Source organism: Bos grunniens, chromosome 7, assembly GCF_055505025.1.
Source record: "Bos grunniens cultivar Pamir isolate PY7600 chromosome 7, Bosgru_T2T1.0, whole genome shotgun sequence".
Classification (NCBI taxonomy): domain Eukaryota; kingdom Metazoa; phylum Chordata; class Mammalia; order Artiodactyla; family Bovidae; genus Bos; species Bos grunniens.
Genome location: NC_141171.1, coordinates 10370663 through 10378848, shown reverse-complemented (window position 1 = coordinate 10378848; position 8186 = coordinate 10370663). Strand labels below are relative to the sequence as shown.

At 39.8% G+C, this 8186-nt stretch overlaps 1 pseudogene; it reads right to left on the bottom strand.

Annotated features, from left to right (window-relative positions):
- Window positions 1-1865: 1865 nt before the first annotated feature.
- Window positions 1866-2901, bottom strand: LOC147368344 (olfactory receptor 7A10-like; annotated as a pseudogene).
- Between the last annotated feature and the right edge of the window lie 5285 nt (window positions 2902-8186).

Genomic DNA, 8186 nt, shown 5'->3' with positions numbered 1-8186 from the left:
TGGAGCTTCACTATCAGTCCTTCCAGTGAATATTCAGGGTTGATTTCCTTTAGGAGTGATTGGTTTGATCACCTTGCAGTCCAAGGGAGTCTCAAGGGTCTTCTCCAGTCAGTCAGTTCAGTCACTCAGTCGTGTCTGACTGTTTGAGACCCCACGAACCACCTCATGCCAGGCCTCCCTGTCCATCACCAACTCTTGGAGTTCACCTAAACTCATGTCCATTCAGTTGGTGATGCCATCCAACCATCTCATCCTCTGTTGTCCCCTTCTCCTCCTGTCCTCAATCTTTGCCAGCATCAGGGTCTTTTCAAATGAGTCAGCTCTTCACATGAGTTGGCCAAAGTATTGGAGTTTCAGCTTCATCAGTTCTTCCAATGAACGCCCAGGACTGATCTCTTTTAGGAGGGACTAGTTGGATCTCCTTGCAGTCCAAGGGACTCTCGAGAGTCTTCTCCAACACCACAGTTCAAAAGCATTTATTCTTCTGGGCTTAGCTTTCTTTATAGTCCAACTCCCACATCCATACATGACTACTGGAAAAACCATAGCCTTGACTAGATGGACCTTTGTTGACAAAGTAATGTCTCTGCTTTTTAATATCATGTCTAGGTTGGTTATAACTTTCCTTCCAAGGAGTAAGTGTCTTTTAATTTCATGGCTATAATCACTATCTGCAGTGATTTGGGAGCCCCCAAAAATAAAGACAGCCACTGTTTCCACTGTTTCCCCACCTATTTCTGATGAAGTGATGGGACCGGATGCCATGGTCTTCGTTTTCTGAATGTTGAGCTTTAGGCCAACTTTTTCACTCTATTCTTTAACTTTCATCAAGAGTCTCTTTAGTTCTTCTTCACTTTCTGTCATAAGGGTGGTGTCATCTGCATATCTGAGGTTATTGATATTTCTCCTAGCAATCTTGATTCCAGCTTGTGCTTCTTCCAGCCCAGCGTTTCTCATGATGTACTCTGCATAGAAGTTAAATAAGCAGGGTGACAATATACAGTCTTGACATACTCCTTTTCCTATTTGGAACCAGTCTGTTGTTCCATGTCTGGTTCTAACTGTTGCTTCCTGACCTGCATACAGGTTTCTCTGGTATGCCCATCTCTTTCAGACTTTTCCAGTTTTCTCCAGTACCACAGTTCAAAAGGATCAGTTCTTCGGCACTCATATTGCTGAGGGTCATACTACAATCGTAATAAATACCACAAGGGTCTATCCAACCACATTATAGACTTGGGAGGAAAATGGCTGTGTAGTCTTGCAGTACATAATGCAGGCCAGTTAAGTGCCTCAAACATAGTTAGCCAAGAGCATATCTACTAAGAGGCTGAAACTTAAACGGACAAGTTAATGTCTATACTATGATGAATAGAAGATATGGTAGCAATGACAAAAATGATGGTCTGAAGTCAAATCTGTAGCTTCATGCCTTCCTCTACAATGAAATTATACAAATGGCCTTAATTGCCAGGCTAGTTTGTTTGTTTTCTGCATGAGGAAAACAAGATTATTCTTTCAGGGAAATTATTTGACATATATATGTCATCTGAGAAGAAGTAAGTTTTAGGAAATCTGTTTCCCCAGGTAAGATATTAAATTTTCAAATAGTTTTAATCCAGTCATGGAAAAATTTTGGGAATATCTAAATGTGTTATTTCTATGGACATAGGGCAAGACTATGTATGTAAGGGAGGGGCAAATTGTGTAGAGGACTTGAATACAAACAAAGGGAAATTCCAGAAAGTAAGCAGAAACAGCAAGTTGTATTTCAACAATCTGATTAAAAAAAATAGCAATTTATGGCTCTGAGTCTTAGAGCCCTTAAATCATGGGTATTTCATCAGCCCCAGGACAACTGGCTTTTATAAAACTGCCATCTCATTGATTCTTCTCAGAACCCTCTTTATATCTTTGTTCCTCAGACTATAGATGAAGGATATGGATGTGACCAAAGTGTTCATCACTGAGGCCGTTGCACTTGAGTGTGAGTTGTGACTAGCTGCTGAGACAAGGTACACTCCTAGGCATGTACAATAAAATAAGGAGACAACTGAGAGGTGAGATGCACAGGTGGAAAATGCTTTATATTTCCCCTGAGCTGATGAGATTCCTCTTATGGAGGAAACTATCTTAGAATTGGAAGGACTGATGCTAAAGCTGAAACTCCAATACTTTGGCCACCTCATGCGAAGAGTTTACTCCATTGGAAAAGACTCTGATGCTGGGAGGGATTGGGGGCAGGAGGAGAAGGGGATGACAGAGGATGAGATGGCTGGATGGCATCACCGACTTGATGGACATGAGTTTGAGTGAACTCCAGGGGTTGGTGATGGACAAGGGAGGCCTGGCATGCTGCGATTCATAGGGTCACAAAGGGTTGGACACGACTGAGTGACTGAACTGACTGATCTTAGAATTTTAATAAAGAATCCCAATGACAGAACCACCACCCAACATCACAGCTGCAAAATACATCACCAAAACATTAAGAAATGTGTCTGAACAGGCAAATTGAACCACATGATTAATTTCACAGAAAAAGTGGTAGATTTCCAAGTCTATACAGAAGGACAGCCACAACACCATTAAACTTTGTAACAAGGAATTCAGGACACTCATCATCCAGGACATCAGCACCAGCAGTTCAAAGAGCCATGGGTTCATGATGACTGTGTAGTGCACAGGATGGCAGATGCCCACAAAAGCCATCACTTAGGTCATCACAACAAGGAGAAAATTGTCCAGTCCAACAAAGAGTAGGAAAAAGTTTAGCTGGATGATGCAGCCTTCTTAGCTTATAATTTTGTCCTTTGTCTGTATATTATTCAGCATCTTTGGAATGGAGGTGGAGGTGAAACAGATGTCTACAAAGGACAGGTTGGAGAGGAAGAAGTACATGGGTATGTGGAGGTGGGGGTCTGAGCTGACAGCCCGGATGATGAGAGCAGTTTTCCCAACACAGTGATTAGGTACATGTGGAGAAAAAGCCCAAATATGAGAGGTTGCAGCTCTGGTTTCTTTTATAATCCCAGGAGAAGAAATTTTGCTATTTGCGTATCATTCCCTGGTTTCATGTGGTGAGTGTGACAAAATAGTACAGTTTTCTCAAAAATTGGCATTGCAAACACAGCTGAAATTCTACAATTTATATTTTGCACTCAAAAACTCAGTATCCCTATTTTTCAATGAAATTTCCATGTCAAGGGATCATCCATGGCATCTCTGAATAGGACTTCCGGTATCTGTTTCCCATACCAGTTCAGTGATAATCCAGAGTGCAGCATATCACATCAGGGTATTTTGGTATTCTTTGTTCAGCTGTGTGTGTGTGCGCACACACATGTGTGTATGTTGGCATGTGCAAACATGTATTGCTTGCGTGCACACATGCTGGATCACAGGTAAAAGGTATGTTTTGCTATGGGACACAGTCCAAAAATCTTTCTAATGAGTTGCTTAATTGCAAGAATAGTTTTCACAAAAGACCAGTATCTGCTGAGGGAAAAGAAATGTGAACTGAGTTCAGCAGAACAGGCAGGTTACAGAGAGAACAGGCAGCAAGATGTTCAGACGCAAGAGACCACATCTTCTTTCTCCATTAAAATGTGAGCCCGGATGGGCGGGGACCCCATATGCTTTATTCACTCTGTGGTTTCATCAATATGGGCCTTAATATAAAAATAAATTTTTAGGAAGTGGAATTTATAAATAAAAATACTAGCATGAGGGATAAAACCAGGTTAAATACACCTGATTGAAAACAAGTCGGTTAAACAAAACTGAATGAAATAGCAAGATGAATATCTGAAGGGAAAATATAAAATAACAATAGTCACATTAACACAGGCTTCAAATACAAATTTAATATAAAAAAGTAACAAAGAATATGAAATGTAATTGTAAAATTGTGTGAGAAGCAGTAACTAATATTTTAATTTTAACCTAAATAAACATATATAGGCTTAACTTGACTATGAAGAAGATGTAAGTTATCTTCAGTTGAAAGCAAAAGCATATATTCCACAAGATGTCAGCAAATGATGGAAGTTTTAAAAATAGATCTAACCACTAAAGGCAAAAGTTTGCATTACTGCTAAAACATATGAAATAAGACAACAATTCATATTAAAAGGTAATTTATTACTGCTACAGATAAGGAGAACATTCTATGTTTAAAATGCGATGGGAGGGAGAACAAAATATAACCAAATATTAGATCTGACCATACCCATAAAAACTCTCACACACCCCAACAAATACATTAAACAAAAATACACACATATAAAAATTAAATGTCAAATAGCAAATTCCTTTGAAAAACTGTAATTTTTTGTTTGAAAGAATGCAATAAAAATAAGAATAAAGAGAAACTTGGATATAGAATTTAGAGATGCAAAGGGAAGTGGTTACAGCTTAGAGAAGTTTGAGGTGAAATGGTGTCATAGAAATGATATCTGACATATTTCTCTAGGGCTTCCCAGGTGAAAAGTGAAAATGAAGTCACTCAGTCGTGTCTGACTCATTGCAACCCCGTGGAGTGTAGTCTACCAGACTTCTCCATCCATGGGATTCTCCAGGCAAAAATACTGGAGTGGGTTGCCATTTCCTTTACCAAGGGATCTTCCCCACCCAGGGATTGAACCAAGGTCTCCCACCTTGCACGTAGCTGCTTTACCCTCTGAGCCACCAAGGAAGCCCTTTGCTAGTGGTAAAAATCCACTTGCCAATGCATGAGACATAAGAGACGTGAGTTTGATCCTTGGATCAGGAAGATCCCCTGGAGGAGGAAATGGCAGTCCACTCCAGTATCCTTGTTGGCAGAATCCTATAGACGGAGGAGTCTGGTGGGCTACTTTTTGTGGGATCACAAAAAGTTGGAGATGACTGAGCATCTGAGCACATTTCTCTAGTTTTAGCATAGAAATCTTGTCAAAGCATTAAAAATATGTCTCATCCTCCCCTTGCTCCATATGTTGGATTGAAGTTCCTGGCTTTTTCTCTGAGAGCTGGAGATTGAAATAAACTATGAAGGAAATGATATGGACAAAAAAGAAAATAAATAAAAGCACTCGGATCGCAGTATATAAAGCAAAAAATGTGCATAGACAGTTTGCAGCAAAGTATTGAAAAATGGCTAATAAACCCCAAAATATATTTGGCCTCTCACATAATAAAATAATTGCAAAGTTAAGCCCTGTACCATATACCTGCTTGCATATGAAATACTATTTTTCAAGTAAATATGCAGTGTTAGAGATGATTCTGTGAAATATGTATCTCAAGAACTGTAGTTACAAGGCAGCAGCTATGTCCATTGATTTGATGCTCATATACATCTTAAAATACTTTATATACTTTAGTATATAAAAGTATACAAATAAAATATAATCACTTCACTGAAAAATGTTTCTGACCTAATTATTTTTCTGCTTCCCTAATTGCTCATCTCGGAAATGTTCAAATTTTACTGACAACACTACGTTTCCCATTTGAGTCTCATTCAACTAAATTTTCATTCCCAAACTTAACTGTCAACAATAGTCCTTGAATTTCTGAATCCAATAGACACTTCTCTATTCAACTTATTAAATATATTGATTCTGAATTAAATATTTTATCAAGTAAACAAACATGAAGGTCTCTCCATTCTGAGCCAGGTGTTTGGGTTTTCAGGTAAACTCAAGTACTTATTCTTGGGTTTTAGTCTCTCTTTCTTCTGCAGCATCAATTGGGGTATTTAAAAAATTAATTAATTTATTTTAATTGGAGGCTAATTACTTCACAGTATTGTGGTGGTTTTTGCCATACATTGACATAATGCTCAAAATTCTGCAAGCAAGGCTTCAGCAGTACGTGAACCATGAACTTCCAGATGTTCATCTGGTTTTAGAAAAGGCAGAGGAACCAGAGATCAAATTGCCAACATCCACTGGATCATCAAAAAAGCAAGAGAGTTCCAGAAAAACATCTATTTCTGCTTTATTGACTATGCCAAAGCCTTTGACTGTGTGGACCACAGTATACTGTGGAAAATTCTGAAAGAGGTGGGCATACCAGACCACCTGACCTGCCTCTTGAGAAATATGTATGCAGGTCAGGAAGCAACAGTTAGAACTGGACATGGAACAAGAGACGGGTTCCAAAAAGGAAAAGGAGTATGTCAAGGCTGTATATTGTCACCCTGCTTATTTAACTTCTATACAGAGTACATCATGAGAAATGCTGGGCTGGAAGAAGCACAAGCTGGAATCAAGATTTCTGGGAGAAATATCAATAACCTCAGATATGCACATGACACCACCCTTATGGCAGAAAGTGAAGAGGGACTAAAAAGCCTCTTGATGAAAGTGAAAGTGGAGAGTGAAAAAGTTGGCTTAAAGCTCAACATTCAAAAAACGAAGATCATGGCATCTGGTCCCATCACTTCATGGCAGATAGATAGGGAAACAGTGTCAGACTTTATTTTTTGGGGCTCCAAAATCACTGCAAATGGTGCTTGCAGCCATGAAATTAAAAGACACTTACTGCTTGGAAGGAAAGTTATGACCAACCTAGATAGCATATTCAAAAGCAGAGATATTACTTTGCCAACAAAGGTGCATCTAGTCAAGGATATAGTTTTTCCCATGGGCATGTATGGATGTGAGAGTTGGACTGTGAAGAAGGCTGAGCGTCGAAGAATTGATGCTTTTGAACTGTGGTGTTGGAGAAGACTCTTGAAAGTCCCTTGGGCTGCAAGGAGATCCAACCAGTCCATCTGAAGGAGATCAGCCCTGGGATTTCTTTGGAAGGAATGATGCTAAAGCTGAATCTCCAATACTTTGGCCACCTCATGTGAAGTGTTGACTCATTGGAAAAGACCCTGATGTTGGGGAGGATTGGGGGCAGGAGAGAAGGGGATGACAGAGGATGAGATGGCTGGATGGCATCACCAACTCAATGGACATGAGTTTGAGTGAACTCCGGGTATTGGTGATGGACAGGGAGGCCTGGCGTGCTGCGATTCATGGGGTCGCAAAGAGTCAGACATGACTGACTGAACTGAACTGAACTGACATGAATCAGCCATGGGTGTACATGTGTGTCTTGTAACCACCTGGATGGTAACTCAGAGTTAGACCTCTGTGTGGAAGTTCAAATTCCTCACTGGATAGTTGATGATGGAGATTGAAGCTCTGTCTCAGCAAGAGACCAGGAAGGAGTTAAACAGAGCCAGACCTAGGAATCCAGATGCAAAAACCATGACCGCTCCAGCTCAAGGTGGAACTGCTCAGACATTACAACAGTGGAGACATTTACAGCTCTATATATTCTTTATCTGCTCACCACATCTGCTCACTAACACATTTCCACTGTTACTCTGACCTCTGAGCACATTTGCCCATGGGAACTGGTCTGATAAAACAGGAAAATTTTCCTATTGATTTGCAGTTCCCAAGAGATGAGCTTAAACATCAAGTGTATTTAATTCTTATTATCATACTATTCCATCAACACTTCTGGTTTCCAGTTAACATTTAAACTTTTTACAAAACCCTTAGACCAAGTTTTCTCCAAATCTAAGGCTGAGGAACCTGACTAATTCACTTGCATCTCAAAAGGATTGACTTGTGGTGGGAACACAGCCCCCAATACCACCAGAAATTTACTATTTCTTCTTTAATAAATGAGTGAGCTGTGTTCCTTTGCTTTAAAAACCATAGGTAAAAATAATTGATTTCATAATGCTTTTGACACATCAGTTAGGAGTTTCATCCTTTTATTACAAATGAAAAGCTGGCATTTTCTCTTATTTATGAAAAATTATAAGAGAAAAGTTTAGATCACTTAATATATGGTGGGCTGGGCTTAGAATCTTACACATATTGTCCCATTTATTTTTTGCAAAGGCCCATCCTATGAGGGCTCTGCAATTCTGACCTTCCTTCTCAATTTTCAGAATTAGGTGACTGGCCCAGAGTTGTTACTATTGTTGTTCAGTTGCTCAGTAGTGTCTGATTCTTTGCAACCCCACAGACTGTAGCACGCCAGGCTTCCCTGTCCTCTACTATCTCCTAGAGTTTGCTCAAACTCATGTCCATTGAGTCGATGATACCATCCAACCATCTCATCCTCTGTTGTCCCCTTCTCCTCCTGTCCTCAATCTGTCCCAGCATCAGGGTCTTTTCCAATGAGTCAGCTCT